The 17,500-nt window shown below is 48.5% G+C and overlaps 1 protein-coding gene across 1 annotated transcript in view; it reads right to left on the reverse strand.

The window, feature by feature from the left end:
- Positions 1-17,500, reverse strand: part of LOC135535717 (beta-1,3-N-acetylglucosaminyltransferase lunatic fringe-like) — a 39,789-nt gene that overhangs the window by 20,735 nt on the left and 1,554 nt on the right. The gene's annotated exons all lie outside the window — the stretch shown is intronic.

A 17,500-nucleotide genomic window follows, 5' to 3' on the forward strand; every position in this document is an offset into this window, starting at 1 on the left:
CTGCTGTACCTGACACTAGTCTGCTGTACCTGGCACTAGTCTGCTGTACCTGGCACTAGTCTGCTGTACCTGGCACTAGTCTGCTGTACCTGGCACTAGTCTGCTGTACCTGGCACTAGTCTGCTGTACCTGACACTAGTCTGCTGTACCTGACACTAGTCTGCTGTACCTGGCACTAGTCTGCTGTACCTGGCACTAGTCTGCTGTACCTGGCACTAGTCTGCTGTACCTGGCACTAGTCTGCTGTACCTGACACTAGTCTGCTGTACCTGACACTAGTCTGCTGTACCTGACACTAGTCTGCTGTACCTGGCACTAGTATACCTGGCACTAGTCTGCTGTACCTGACACTAGTATACCTGACACTAGTCTGCTGTACCTGGCACTAGTCTGCTGTACCTGACACTAGTCTGCTGTACCTGACACTAGTATACCTGACACTAGTCTGCTGTACCTGGCACTAGTCTGCTGTACCTGGCACTAGTCTGCTGTACCTGGCACTAGTCTGCTGTACCTGGCACTAGTCTGCTGTACCTGGCACTAGTCTGCTGTACCTGGCACTAGTCTGCTGTACCTGGCACTAGTCTGCTGTACCTGGCACTAGTCTGCTGTACCTGGCACTAGTATACCTGGCACTAGTCTGCTGTACCTGACACTAGTCTGCTGTACCTGACACTAGTCTGCTGTACCTGGCACTAGTATACCTGACACTAGTCTGCTGTACCTGGCACTAGTCTGCTGTACCTGGCACTAGTATACCTGACACTAGTCTGCTGTACCTGGCACTAGTCTGCTGTACCTGGCACTAGTCTGCTGTACCTGGCACTAGTATACCTGACACTAGTCTGCTGTACCTGGCACTAGTATACCTGACACTAGTCTGCTGTACCTGGCACTAGTCTGCTGTACCTGGCACTAGTCTGCTGTACCTGGCACTAGTATACCTGGCACTAGTCTGCTGTACCTGGCACTAGTATACCTGACACTAGTCTGCTGTACCTGACACTAGTATACCTGACACTAGTCTGCTGTACCTGGCACTAGTCTGCTGTACCTGGCACTAGTCTGCTGTACCTGGCACTAGTATACCTGACACTAGTCTGCTGTACCTGGCACTAGTATACCTGACACTAGTCTGCTGTACCTGGCACTAGTCTGCTGTACCTGGCACTAGTCTGCTGTACCTGGCACTAGTATACCTGGCACTAGTCTGCTGTACCTGACACTAGTCTGCTGTACCTGGCACTAGTCTGCTGTACCTGGCACTAGTCTGCTGTACCTGACACTAGTCTGCTGTACCTGACACTAGTCTGCTGTACCTGACACTAGTCTGCTGTACCTGGCACTAGTCTGCTGTACGTGGCACTAGTCTGCTGTACCTGGCACTAGTCTGCTGTACCTGGCACTAGTATACCTGGCACTAGTCTGCTGTACCTGACACTAGTCTGCTGTACCTGACACTAGTATACCTGGCACTAGTCTGCTGTACCTGGCACTAGTCTGCTGTACCTGGCACTAGTCTGCTGTACCTGACACTAGTCTGCTGTACCTGACACTAGTCTGCTGTACCTGACACTAGTCTGCTGTACCTGGCACTAGTATACCTGGCACTAGTCTGCTGTACCTGACACTAGTATACCTGACACTAGTCTGCTGTACCTGGCACTAGTCTGCTGTACCTGACACTAGTCTGCTGTACCTGACACTAGTATACCTGACACTAGTCTGCTGTACCTGGCACTAGTCTGCTGTACCTGACACTAGTCTGCTGTACCTGGCACTAGTCTGCTGTACCTGGCACTAGTCTGCTGTACCTGGCACTAGTCTGCTGTACCTGGCACTAGTCTGCTGTACCTGGCACTAGTCTGCTGTACCTGGCACTAGTCTGCTGTACCTGGCACTAGTCTGCTGTACCTGGCACTAGTCTGCTGTACCTGGCACTAGTATACCTGGCACTAGTCTGCTGTACCTGACACTAGTCTGCTGTACCTGACACTAGTCTGCTGTACCTGGCACTAGTATACCTGACACTAGTCTGCTGTACCTGGCACTAGTCTGCTGTACCTGGCACTAGTATACCTGACACTAGTCTGCTGTACCTGGCACTAGTCTGCTGTACCTGGCACTAGTCTGCTGTACCTGGCACTAGTATACCTGACACTAGTCTGCTGTACCTGGCACTAGTATACCTGACACTAGTCTGCTGTACCTGGCACTAGTCTGCTGTACCTGGCACTAGTATACCTGGCACTAGTCTGCTGTACCTGGCACTAGTATACCTGACACTAGTCTGCTGTACCTGACACTAGTCTGCTGTACCTGACACTAGTCTGCTGTACCTGGCACTAGTCTGCTGTACCTGGCACTAGTATACCTGACACTAGTCTGCTGTACCTGGCACTAGTCTGCTGTACCTGGCACTAGTCTGCTGTACCTGGCACTAGTCTGCTGTACCTGGCACTAGTCTGCTGTACCTGGCACTAGTCTGCTGTACCTGGCACTAGTCTGCTGTACCTGACACTAGTCTGCTGTACCTGACACTAGTCTGCTGTACCTGGCACTAGTCTGCTGTACCTGGCACTAGTCTGCTGTACCTGGCACTAGTCTGCTGTACCTGGCACTAGTCTGCTGTACCTGGCACTAGTCTGCTGTACCTGGCACTAGTCTGCTGTACCTGGCACTAGTCTGCTGTACCTGGCACTAGTCTGCTGTACCTGACACTAGTCTGCTGTACTTGACACTAGTCTGCTGTACCTGGCACTAGTCTGCTGTACCTGACACTAGTCTGCTGTACCTGGCACTAGTCTGCTGTACCTGACACTAGTCTGCTGTACCTGGCACTAGTCTGCTGTACCTGGCACTAGTCTGCTGTACCTGACACTAGTCTGCTGTACCTGGCACTAGTCTGCTGTACCTGACACTAGTCTGCTGTACCTGACACTAGTCTGCTGTACCTGACACTAGTATACCTGGCACTAGTCTGCTGTACCTGACACTAGTATACCTGGCACTAGTCTGCTGTACCTGACACTAGTCTGCTGTACCTGACACTAGTATACCTGGCACTAGTCTGCTGTACCTGACACTAGTATACCTGGCACTAGTCTGCTGTACCTGACACTAGTCTGCTGTACCTGACACTAGTATACCTGGCACTAGTCTGCTGTACCTGACACTAGTCTGCTGTACCTGACACTAGTCTGCTGTACCTGACACTAGTATACCTGACACTAGTCTGCTGTACCTGGCACTAGTCTGCTGTACCTGACACTAGTCTGCTGTACCTGACACTAGTCTGCTGTACCTGGCACTAGTCTGCTGTACCTGGCACTAGTATACCTGACACTAGTCTGCTGTACCTGACACTAGTCTGCTGTACCTGGCACTAGTATACCTGACACTAGTCTGCTGTACCTGACACTAGTCTGCTGTACCTGGCACTAGTATACCTGACACTAGTCTGCTGTACCTGACACTAGTCTGCTGTACCTGACACTAGTCTGCTGTACCTGACACTAGTCTACTGTACCTGGCACTAGTATACCTGACACTAGTCTGCTGTACCTGACACTAGTCTGCTGTACCTGGCACTAGTATACCTGACACTAGTCTGCTGTACCTGACACTAGTCTGCTGTACCTGACACTAGTCGGCTGTACCTGACACTAGTCTGCTGTACCTGGCACTAGTCTGCTGTACCTGACACTAGTATACCTGACACTAGTCGGCTGTACCTGGCACTAGTCTGCTGTACCTGGCACTAGTCTGCTGTACCTGACACTAGTCTGCTGTACCTGACACTAGTCGGCTGTACCTGGCACTAGTCTGCTGTACCTGGCACTAGTCTGCTGTACCTGGCACTAGTCTGCTGTACCTGACACTAGTCTGCTGTACCTGACACTAGTCTGCTGTACCTGACACTAGTCTGCTGTACCTGGCACTAGTCTGCTGTACCTGGCACTAGTCTGCTGTACCTGGCACTAGTCTGCTGTACCTGGCACTAGTATACCTGACACTAGTCTGCTGTACCTGACACTAGTATACCTGACACTAGTCTGCTGTACCTGGCACTAGTCTGCTGTACCTGACACTAGTCTGCTGTACCTGGCACTAGTCTGCTGTACCTGACACTAGTCTGCTGTACCTGACACTAGTATACCTGACACTAGTCTGCTGTACCTGACACTAGTATACCTGACACTAGTCTGCTGTACCTGACACTAGTCTGCTGTACCTGACACTAGTCTGCTGTACCTGGCACTAGTATACCTGACACTAGTCTGCTGTACCTGACACTAGTCTGCTGTACCTGGCACTAGTCTGCTGTACCTGGCACTAGTCTGCTGTACCTGGCACTAGTATACCTGACACTAGTCTGCTGTACCTGACACTAGTCTGCTGTACCTGACACTGACTGACACTAGTCTGCTGTACCTGGCACTAGTATACCTGACACTAGTCTGCTGTACCTGACACTAGTCTGCTGTACCTGGCACTAGTATACCTGACACTAGTCTGCTGTACCTGACACTAGTATACCTGACACTAGTCTGCTGTACCTGACACTAGTATACCTGGCACTAGTCTGCTGTACCTGGCACTAGTCTGCTGTACCTGACACTAGTATACCTGACACTAGTCTGCTGTACCTGACACTAGTATACCTGACACTAGTCTGCTGTACCTGACACTAGTCTGCTGTACCTGGCACTAGTATACCTGTAACTAGTCTGCTGTACCTGACACTAGTCTGCTGTACCTGACACTAGTCTGCTGTACCTGGCACTAGTCTGCTGTACCTGGCACTAGTCTGCTGTACCTGGCACTAGTCTGCTGTACCTGACACTAGTCTGCTGTACCTGACACTAGTCTGCTGTACCTGGCACTAGTATACCTGACACTAGTCTGCTGTACCTGACACTAGTATACCTGGCACTAGTCTGCTGTACCTGGCACTAGTCTGCTGTACCTGGCACTAGTCTGCTGTACCTGGCACTAGTCTGCTGTACCTGGCACTAGTCTGCTGTACCTGGCACTAGTCTGCTGTACCTGACACTAGTCTGCTGTACCTGACACTAGTCTGCTGTACCTGGCACTAGTATACCTGGCACTAGTCTGCTGTACCTGGCACTAGTCTGCTGTACCTGGCACTAGTCTGCTGTACCTGGCATAGTATACCTGGCACTAGTCTGCTGTACCTGGCACTAGTCTGCTGTACCTGACACTAGTCTGCTGTACCTGACACTAGTCTGCTGTACCTGACACTAGTCTGCTGTACCTGGCACTAGTATACCTGGCACTAGTCTGCTGTACCTGGCACTAGTCTGCTGTACCTGGCACTAGTTTGCTGTACCTGGCACTAGTCTGCTGTACCTGGCACTAGTATACCTGGCACTAGTCTGCTGTACCTGGCACTAGTCTGCTGTACCTGGCACTAGTCTGCTGTACCTGACACTAGTCTGCTGTACCTGGCACTAGTATACCTGACACTAGTCTGCTGTACCTGGCACTAGTCTGCTGTACCTGACACTAGTCTGCTGTACCTGGCACTAGTCTGCTGTACCTGACACTAGTCTGCTGTACCTGACACTAGTCTGCTGTACCTGACACTAGTCTGCTGTACCTGACACTAGTATACCTGACACTAGTCTGCTGTACCTGGCACTAGTCTGCTGTACCTGACACTAGTCTGCTGTACCTGACACTAGTATACCTGACACTAGTCTGCTGTACCTGGCACTAGTCTGCTGTACCTGACACTAGTCTGCTGTACCTGACACTAGTATACCTGACACTAGTCTGCTGTACCTGGCACTAGTCTGCTGTACCTGAAACTAGTCTGCTGTACCTGACACTAGTATACCTGACACTAGTCTGCTGTACCTGGCACTAGTCTGCTGTACCTGACACTAGTCTGCTGTACCTGGCACTAGTCTGCTGTACCTGACACTAGTATACCTGGCACTAGTCTGCTGTACCTGGCACTAGTATACCTGGCACTAGTCTGCTGTACCCAACACTAGTCTGCTGTACCTGGCACTAGTCTGCTGTACCTGACACTAGTATACCTGACACTAGTCGGCTGTACCTGGCACTAGTCTGCTGTACCTGACACTAGTATACCTGACACTAGTCTGCTGTACCTGACACTAGTATACCTGACACTAGTCTGCTGTACCTGACACTAGTCTGCTGTACCTGGCACTAGTATACCTGTAACTAGTCTGCTGTACCTGACACTAGTCTGCTGTACCTGGCACTAGTCTGCTGTACCTGGCACTAGTCTGCTGTACCTGGCACTAGTCTGCTGTACCTGGCACTAGTCTGCTGTACCTGGCACTAGTATACCTGACACTAGTCTGCTGTACCTGACACTAGTATACCTGGCACTAGTCTGCTGTACCTGGCACTAGTCTGCTGTACCTGGCACTAGTCTGCTGTACCTGACACTAGTCTGCTGTACCTGGCACTAGTCTGCTGTACCTGGCACTAGTCTGCTGTACCTGGCACTAGTCTGCTGTACCTGGCACTAGTCTGCTGTACCTGGCACTAGTCTGCTGTACCTGGCACTAGTCTGCTGTACCTGGCACTAGTCTGCTGTACCTGGCACTAGTCTGCTGTACCTGGCACTAGTCTGCTGTACCTGGCACTAGTCTGCTGTACCTGGCACTAGTCTGCTGTACCTGGCACTAGTCTGCTGTACCTGGCACTAGTCTGCTGTACCTGGCACTAGTCTGCTGTACCTGACACTAGTCTGCTGTACCTGACACTAGTCTGCTGTACCTGACACTAGTATACCTGACACTAGTCTGCTGTACCTGGCACTAGTCTGCTGTACCTGGCACTAGTCTGCTGTACCTGGCACTAGTATACCTGGCACTAGTCTGCTGTACCTGGCACTAGTCTGCTGTACCTGACACTAGTCTGCTGTACCTGACACTAGTCTGCTGTACCTGGCACTAGTATACCTGGCACTAGTCTGCTGTACCTGGCACTAGTCTGCTGTACCTGGCACTAGTCTGCTGTACCTGGCACTAGTCTGCTGTACCTGGCACTAGTCTGCTGTACCTGGCACTAGTATACCTGGCACTAGTCTGCTGTACCTGGCACTAGTCTGCTGTACCTGGCACTAGTCTGCTGTACCTGACACTAGTCTGCTGTACCTGGCACTAGTATACCTGACACTAGTCTGCTGTACCTGGCACTAGTCTGCTGTACCTGACACTAGTCTGCTGTACCTGACACTAGTCTGCTGTACCTGGCACTAGTCTGCTGTACCTGGCACTAGTCTGCTGTACCTGACACTAGTCTGCTGTACCTGACACTAGTCTGCTGTACCTGACACTAGTATACCTGGCACTAGTCTGCTGTACCTGACACTAGTATACCTGACACTAGTCTGCTGTACCTGGCACTAGTCTGCTGTACCTGACACTAGTCTGCTGTACCTGGCACTAGTCTGCTGTACCTGACACTAGTATACCTGGCACTAGTCTGCTGTACCTGGCACTAGTATACCTGGCACTAGTCTGCTGTACCCAACACTAGTCTGCTGTACCTGGCACTAGTCTGCTGTACCTGACACTAGTATACCTGACACTAGTCGGCTGTACCTGGCACTAGTCTGCTGTACCTGACACTAGTCTGCTGTACCTGGCACTAGTCTGCTGTACCTGACACTAGTATACCTGGCACTAGTCTGCTGTACCTGGCACTAGTCTGCTGTACCTGACACTAGTCTGCTGTACCTGACACTAGTCTGCTGTACCTGACACTAGTCTGCTGTACCTGGCACTAGTATACCTGGCACTAGTCTGCTGTACCTGACACTAGTCTGCTGTACCTGACACTAGTCTGCTGTACCTGGCACTAGTCTGCTGTACCTGACACTAGTCTGCTGTACCTGGCACTAGTCTGCTGTACCTGGCACTAGTCTGCTCTACCTGGCTCTAGTCTGCTGTACCTGGCACTAGTCTGCTGTACCTGGCACTAGTCTGCTCTACCTGGCTCTAGTCTGCTGTACCTGGCACTAGTCTGCTGTACCTGACACTAGTCTGCTGTACCTGGCACTAGTCTGCTGTACCTGACACTAGTCTGCTGTACCTGACACTAGTCTGCTGTACCTGACACTAGTCTGCCGTACCTGACACTAGTCTGCCGTACCTGACACTAGTATACCTGACACTAGTCGGCTGTACCTGGCACTAGTCTGCTGTACCTGGCACTAGTCTGCTGTACCTGACACTAGTATACCTGACACTAGTCTGCTGTACCTGGCACTAGTCTGCTGTACCTGACACTAGTATACCTGACACTAGTCTGCTGTACCTGACACTAGTCTGCTGTACCTGGCACTAGTATACCTGACACTAGTCTGCTGTACCTGACACTAGTCTGCTGTACCTGACACTAGTCTGCTGTACCTGGCACTAGTCTGCTGTACCTGACACTAGTATACCTGACACTAGTCGGCTGTACCTGGCACTAGTCTGCTGTACCTGGCACTAGTCTGCTGTACCTGACACTAGTATACCTGACACTAGTCGGCTGTACCTGGCACTAGTCTGCTGTACCTGACACTAGTCTGCTGTACCTGACACTAGTCTGCTGTACCTGGCACTAGTCTGCTGTACCTGGCACTAGTATACCTGACACTAGTCTGCTGTACCTGGCACTAGTCTGCTGTACCTGACACTAGTCTGCTGTACCTGGCACTAGTCTGCTGTACCTGGCACTAGTCTGCTGTACCTGGCACTAGTCTGCTGTACCTGACACTAGCCTGCTGTACCTGACACTAGTCTGCTGTACCTGACACTAGTCTGCTGTACCTGGCACTAGTCTGCTGTACCTGGCACTAGTATACCTGGCACTAGTCTGCTGTACCTGACACTAGTCTGCTGTACCTGGCACTAGTCTGCTGTACCTGACACTAGTCTGCTGTACCTGACACTAGTCTGCTGTACCTGACACTAGTATACCTGGCACTAGTCTGCTGTACCTGACACTAGTCTGCTGTACCTGACACTAGTCTGCTGTACCTGACACTAGTCTGCTGTACCTGACACTAGTATACCTGGCACTAGTCTGCTGTACCTGGAACTAGTCTGCTGTACCTGGCACTAGTATACCTGGCACTAGTCTGCTGTACCTGACACTAGTCTGCTGTACCTGACACTAGTCTGCTGTACCTGACACTAGTATACCTGGCACTAGTCTGCTGTACCTGGAACTAGTCTGCTGTACCTGGCACTAGTATACCTGGCACTAGTCTGCTGTACCTGACACTAGTCTGCTGTACCTGACACTAGTCTGCTGTACCTGACACTAGTATACCTGGCACTAGTCTGCTGTACCTGGAACTAGTCTGCTGTACCTGGCACTAGTATACCTGGCACTAGTCTGCTGTACCTGACACTAGTCTGCTGTACCTGGCACTAGTCTGCTGTACCTGACACTAGTCTGCTGTACCTGACACTAGTCTGCTGTACCTGACACTAGTCTGCTGTACCTGACACTAGTATACCTGGCACTAGTCTGCTGTACCTGACACTAGTCTGCTGTACCTGACACTAGTCTGCTGTACCTGACACTAGTCTGCTGTACCTGACACTAGTCTGCTATACCTGACACTAGTCTGCTATACCTGACACTAGTCTGCTGTACCTGGCACTAGTCTGCTGTACCTGACACTAGTCTGCTGTACCTGGCACTAGTCTGCTGTACCTGACACTAGTCTGCTGTACCTGGCACTAGTCTGCTGTACCTGGCACTAGTCTGCTGTACCTGACACTAGTCTGCTGTACCTGACACTAGTCTGCTGTACCTGACACTAGTCTGCTGTACCTGACACTAGTATACCTGACACTAGTCTGCTGTACCTGACACTAGTCTGCTGTACCTGGCACTAGTCTGCTGTACCCGGCACTAGTATACCTGACACTAGTCTGCTGTACCTGACACTAGTCTGCTGTACCTGGCACTAGTCTGCTGTACGTGGCACTAGTCTGCTGTACCTGACACTAGTCTGCTGTACCTGGCACTAGTCTGCTGTACGTGGCACTAGTCTGCTGTACCTGACACTAGTATACCTGGCACTAGTCTGCTGTACCTGACACTAGTCTGCTGTACCTGACACTAGTCTGCTGTACCTGACACTAGTATACCTGGCACTAGTCTGCTGTACCTGACACTAGTCTGCTGTACCTGACACTAGTCTGCTGTACCTGACACTAGTCTGCTGTACCTGACACTAGTATACCTGGCACTAGTCTGCTGTACCTGACACTAGTCTGCTGTACCTGACACTAGTCTGCTGTACCTGGCACTAGTCTGCTGTACCTGACACTAGTCTGCTGTACCTGACACTAGTCTGCTGTACCTGACACTAGTATACCTGGCACTAGTCTGCTGTACCTGACACTAGTCTGCTGTACCTGACACTAGTCTGCTGTACCTGACACTAGTCTGCTGTACCTGGCACTAGTATACCTGACACTAGTCTGCTGTACCTGACACTAGTATACCTGACACTAGTCTGCTGTACCTGGCACTAGTATACCTGACACTAGTCTGCTGTACCTGGCACTAGTATACCTGACACTAGTCTGCTGTACCTGGCACTAGTCTGCTGTACCTGACACTAGTCTGCTGTACCTGACACTAGTCTGCTGTACCTGGCACTAGTATACCTGACACTAGTCTGCTGTACCTGACACTAGTCTGCTGTACCTGACACTAGTCTGCTGTACCTGGCACTAGTATACCTGACACTAGTCTGCTGTACCTGACACTAGTCTGCTGTACCTGGCACTAGTATACCTGACACTAGTCTGCTGTACCTGACACTAGTCTGCTGTACCTGACACTAGTATACCTGACACTAGTCTGCTGTACCTGACACTAGTATACCTGACACTAGTCTGCTGTACCTGACACTAGTATACCTGACACTAGTCTGCTGTACCTGACACTAGTCTGCTGTACCTGACACTAGTATACCTGACACTAGTCTGCTGTACCTGGCACTAGTCTGCTGTACCTGACACTAGTCTGCTGTACCTGGCACTAGTCTGCTGTACCTGACACTAGTCTGCTGTACCTGGCACTAGTATACCTGGCACTAGTCTGCTGTACCTGACACTAGTCTGCTGTACCTGACACTAGTCTGCTGTACCTGACACTAGTCTGCTGTACCTGACACTAGTCTGCTGTACCTGGCACTAGTATACCTGACACTAGTCTGCTGTACCTGACACTAGTATACCTGACACTAGTCTGCTGTACCTGGCACTAGTCTGCTGTACCTGGCACTAGTCTGCTGTACCTGGCACTAGTCTGCTGTACCTGGCACTAGTCTGCTGTACCTGGCACTAGTCTGCTGTACCTGGCACTAGTCTGCTGTACCTGGCACTAGTCTGCTGTACCTGGCACTAGTCTGCTGTACCTGGCACTAGTCTGCTGTACCTGGCACTAGTCTGCTGTACCTGGCACTAGTCTGCTGTACCTGGCACTAGTCTGCTGTACCTGACACTAGTCTGCTGTACCTGGCACTAGTCTGCTGTACCTGGCACTAGTATACCTGGCACTAGTCTGCTGTACCTGACACTAGTCTGCTGTACCTGGCACTAGTATACCTGGCACTAGTCTGCTGTACCTGGCACTAGTCTGCTGTACCTGACACTAGTCTGCTGTACCTGGCACTAGTCTGCTGTACCTGACACTAGTATACCTGACACTAGTCTGCTGTACCTGACACTAGTCTGCTGTACCTGGCACTAGTGTACCTGGCACTAGTCTGCTGTACCTGACACTAGTCTGCTGTACCTGACACTAGTCTGCTGTACCTGGCACTAGTATACCTGGCACTAGTCTGCTGTACCTGGCACTAGTCTGCTGTACCTGACACTAGTCTGCTGTACCTGGCACTAGTCTGCTGTACCTGGCACTAGTCTGCTGTACCTGGCACTAGTCTGCTGTACCTGACACTAGTCTGCTGTACCTGGCACTAGTCTGCTGTACCTGACACTAGTCTGCTGTACCTGGCACTAGTATACCTGGCACTAGTCTGCTGTACCTGGCACTAGTCTGCTGTACCTGACACTAGTCTGCTGTACCTGGCACTAGTCTGCTGTACCTCGCACTAGTCTGCTGTACCTGGCACTAGTCTGCTGTACCTGGCACTAGTCTGCTCTACCTGGCTCTAACTTGTAGTCGAGCAGAAAGGCTCCTAAAGTTTGTAATTTCCACCTTAAAATGTCAGACTTGATTTGCAATAACGAAAACTGTATCAACCCCGACCAAAAAATGTCCATGAACTATAATCCACGTAATACTACACATTTCCTGTTGCAGCAGAATTATTTTCCTGCTGTAGCAAACTGGCTCAAATTAAGATCCGACATCGAATGGCGAGAATCGTAAAACATATCGTATCGCGATAATATCCTACTGTGAGGTCCCGGTGAAATTCCCATCTCTAATTGGCAGATGGGTTCAGGCCGTGAGCTGCGTCTCCGAAGTGGATTTACACCCAAACCTCAACCAATCAGAATCAATGCCTCAACTGAACCCTTTGACATCAGACGTTTATGAACAAACGTGTGATTCTGCAGTGAGACTGTGAGAGCTTGTTGCTCTGTTTACATATCAACACAGACTAGTGTCTGGTGTGTGTGTGTGTGTGTGTGTGTGTGTGTTTGATGGTTTTTAGTCTGAAACCCAAATGGCATATGGTCCATAGGGCCCTGGTCTATAGTAATGTTCTATATAGGGAATAGGGCTCGGTCTATAGTAGTGTTCTATATAGGGAATAGGGCTCGGTCTATAGTAGTGTTCTATATAGGGAATAGGGCTCTGGTCTATAGTAGTGTTCAATATAGGGAATAGGGCTCTGGTCTATAGTAGTGTTCTATATAGGGAATAGGGCTCTGGTCTATAGTAGTGTTCTATATAGGGCTATGGTCTATAGTAGTGTTCTATATAGGGAATAGGGCTCTGGTCTAAAGTAGTGTTCTATATAGGGAATAGGGCTCTGGTCTATAGTAGTGTTCTATATAGGGAATAGGGCTCTGGTCTATAGTAGTGTTCTATATAGGGAATAGGGCTCTGGTCTATAGTAGTGTTCTATATAGGGAATAGGGCTCTCTGGTCTACAGTAGTGTACTATATAGGGAATAGGGCTCTGGTCTATAGTAGTGTTCTATATAGGGAATAGGGCTCTGGTCTATAGTAGTGTTCTATATAGGGAATAGGCTCTGGTCTATAGTAGTGTTCTATATAGGGAATAGGGCTCTGGTCTATAGTAGTGTTCTATATAGGGAATAGGGCTCTGGTCTATAGTAGTGTTCTATATAGGGAATAGGGCTCTGGTCTATAGTAGTGTAGTATATAGGGAATAGGGCTCTGGTCTATAGTAGTGTTCTATATAGGGAATAGGGCTCTGGTCTATAGTAGTGTTCTATATAGGGAATATGGCTCTGGTCTATAGTAGTGTTCTATAGTATCCTCTATAAGGACATAGTTCAGCTCTATGATGACATTATATAGTATCCCCTATAGTATCCTCTATAAGGACAGAGTTCTACCAGTCTGTTGTAGATCAGCTCTACGATGACATTATATAGTATCCTCTGTACGTCCTTTTTAAAGAAACATGACTATTCTTTCTGATTCACTTTGTCTTCTGACACAAGCAAGGAGAGAAGAAAAAAAGGGGAGCGAGAAAGAAAGAGCTCTTCTCCTACGTCCTCTGATCTGCCTACCGGGAGTAATCCCCATCGGCTCCAGTTTAACTGTACAGGTTTACTGTCTGACTGTCTCGCGCTTCGGTCAGAGCGTGGAGGCAGTGAAAGTGAGCCGGCGTAACTAATCGTGTTGAAGGGGTATTTCAAGGAGAGGAGGGTTTGGGGTTTCTTGGGGTTACCCCTGGGAACATACACCGTGAAGCCTTCTGTTGAATGCAGATGCATTGGGAGCCTCACTGAAACTGTAGCGTAACACGTTGTTGTTCTAACTACATTTTGATTAGAGTCATTCAGAGCAACTTAAAGTTCTCATCCTAACGTAGCTGTGGGTAGACGAGGACAAACACAGATCACAGTAAGTTAAACTGTCCTCTATACAGTAGCTGTGGGTAGACGAGGACAAACACAGATCACAGTAAGTTAAACTGTCCTCTATACGGTAGCTGTGGGTAGACTAGGACAAACACAGATCACAGTAAGTTAAACTGTCCTCTTTACAGTAGCTGTGGGTAGACGAGGACAAACACAGATCACAGTCATACTGTAGTAAGTTAAACTGTCCTCTATACAGTAGCTGTGGGTAGACGAGGACAAACACAGATCACAGTAAGTTAAACTGTCCTCTATACAGTAGCTGTGGGTAGACTAGGACAAACACAGATCACAGTCATACTGTAGTAAGTTAAACTGTCCTCTATACAGTAGCTGTGGGTAGACGAGGACAAACATAGATCACAGTAAGTTAAACTGTCCTCTATACAGTAGCTGTGGGTAGACGAGGACAAACACAGATCACAGTAAGTTAAACTGTCCCCTATACAGTAGCTGTGGGTAGACTAGGACAAACACAGATCACAGTCATACTGTAGTAAGTTAAACTGTCCTCTATACAGTAGCTGTGGGTAGACAAGGACAAACACAGATCACAGTAAGTTAAACTGTCCTCTATACAGTAGCTGTGGGTAGACGAGGACAAACACAGATCACAGTAAGTTAAACTGTCCTCTATACAGTAGCTGTGGGTAGACAAGGACAAACACAGATCACAGTAAGTTAAACTGTCCTCTATACAGTAGCTGTGGGTAGACGAGGACAAACACAGATCACAGTAAGTTAAACTGTCCTCTATACAGTAGCTGTGGGTAGACCAGGACAAACACAGATCACAGTAAGTTAAACTGTCCTCTATACAGTAGCTGTGGGTAGACTAGGACAAACACAGATCACAGTAAGTTAAACTGTCCTCTTTACAGTAGCTGTGGGTAGACGAGGACAAACACAGATCACAGTAAGTTAAACTGTCCTCTATACAGTAGCTGTGGGTAGACTAGGACAAACACAGATCACAGTCATACTGTAGTAAGTTAAACTGTCCTCTATACAGTAGCTGTGGGTAGACAAGGACAAACACAGATCACAGTAAGTTAAACTGTCCTCTTTACAGTAGCTGTGGGTAGACGAGGACAAACACAGATCACAGTAAGTTAAACTGTCCTCTATACAGTAGCTGTGGGTAGACTAGGACAAACACAGATCACAGTAAGTTAAACTGTCCTCTATACAGTAGCTGTGGGTAGACTAGGACAAACACAGATCACAGTAAGTTAAACTGTCCTCTATACAGTAGCTGTGGGTAGACGAGGACAAACACAGATCACAGTAAGTTAAACTGTCCTCTATACAGTAGCTGTGGGTAGACCAGGACAAACACAGATCACAGTAAGTTAAACTGTCCTCTATACAGTAGCTGTGGGTAGACTAGGACAAACACAGATCACAGTAAGTTAAACTGTCCTCTTTACAGTAGCTGTGGGTAGACGAGGACAAACACAGATCACAGTAAGTTAAACTGTCCTCTATACAGTAGCTGTGGGTAGACTAGGACAAACACAGATCACAGTCATACTGTAGTAAGTTAAACTGTCCTCTATACAGTAGCTGTGGGTAGACAAGGACAAACACAGATCACAGTAAGTTAAACTGTCCTCTTTACAGTAGCTGTGGGTAGACGAGGACAAACACAGATCACAGTAAGTTAAACTGTCCTCTATACAGTAGCTGTGGGTAGACTAGGACAAACACAGATCACAGTAAGTTAAACTGTCCTCTATACAGTAGCTGTGGGTAGACTAGGACAAACACAGATCACAGTAAGTTAAACTGTCCTCTATACAGTAGCTGTGGGTAGACGAGGACAAACACAGATCACAGTAAGTTAAACTGTCCTCTATACAGTAGCTGTGGGTAGACGAGGACAAACACAGATCACAGTAAGTTAAACTGTCCTCTATACAGTAGCTGTGGGTAGACCAGGACAAACACAGATCACAGTAAGTTAAACTGTCCTCTATACAGTAGCTGTGGGTAGACGAGGACAAACACAGATCACAGTAAGTTAAACTGTCCTCTATACAGTAGCTGTGGGTAGACGAGGACAAACACAGATCACAGTAAGTTAAACTGTCCTCTATACAGTAGCTGTGGGTAGACCAGGACAAACATAGATCACAGTAAGTTAAACTGTCCTCTATACAGTAGCTGTGGGTAGACCAGGACAAACACAGATCACAGTAAGTTAAACTGTCCTCTATACAGTAGCTGTGGGTAGACCAGGACAAACACAGATCACAGTAAGTTAAACTGTCCTCTATACAGTAGCTGTGGGTAGACCAGGACAAACACAGATCACAGTAAGTTAAACTGTCCTCTATACAGTAGCTGTGGGTAGACCAGGACAAACACAGTTCACAGTAAGTTAAACTGTCCTCTATACAGTAGCTGTGGGTAGACCAGGACAAACACAGATCACAGTAAGTTAAACTGTCCTCTATACGGTAGCTGTGGGTAGACTAGGACAAACACAGATCACAGTAAGTTAAACTGTCCTCTTTACAGTAGCTGTGGGTAGACGAGGACAAACACAGATCACAGTAAGTTAAACTGTCCTCTATACAGTAGCTGTGGATAGACGAAGACAAACACAGATCACAGTAAGTTAAACTGTCCTCTATACGGTAGCTGTGGGTAGACGAGGACAAACACAGATCACAGTAAGTTAAACTGTCCTCTATACAGTAGCTGTGGGTAGACTAGGACAAACACAGATCACAGTAAGTTAAACTGTCCTCTATACAGTAGCTGTGGGTAGACTAGGACAAACACAGATCACAGTAAGTTAAACTGTCCTCTATACAGTAGCTGTGGGTAGACGAGGACAAACACAGATCACAGTAAGTTAAACTGTCCTCTATACAGTAGCTGTGGGTAGACGAGGACAAACACAGATCACAGTCATACTGTAGTAAGTTAAACTGTCCTCTATACAGTAGCTGTGGGTAGACGAGGACAAACACAGATCACAGTAAGTTAAACTGTCCTCTATACAGTAGCTGTGGGTAGACCAGGACAAACACAGATCACAGTAAGTTAAACTGTCCTCTATACAGTAGCTGTGGGTAGACCAGGACAAACACAGATCACAGTAAGTTAAACTGTCCTCTATACAGTAGCTGTGGGTAGACCAGGACAAACACAGATCACAGTAAGTTAAACTGTCCTCTATACAGTAGCTGTGGGTAGACGAGGACAAACACAGATCACAGTAAGTTAAACTGTCCTCTATACAGTAGCTGTGGGTAGACCAGGACAAACACAGATCACAGTAAGTTAAACTGTCCTCTATACAGTAGCTGTGGGTAGACCAGGACAAACACAGATCACAGTAAGTTAAACTGTCCTCTATACAGTAGCTGTGGGTA

This window comes from Oncorhynchus masou, unplaced genomic scaffold, assembly GCF_036934945.1.
Source record: "Oncorhynchus masou masou isolate Uvic2021 unplaced genomic scaffold, UVic_Omas_1.1 unplaced_scaffold_504, whole genome shotgun sequence".
Lineage (NCBI taxonomy): Eukaryota > Metazoa > Chordata > Actinopteri > Salmoniformes > Salmonidae > Oncorhynchus > Oncorhynchus masou.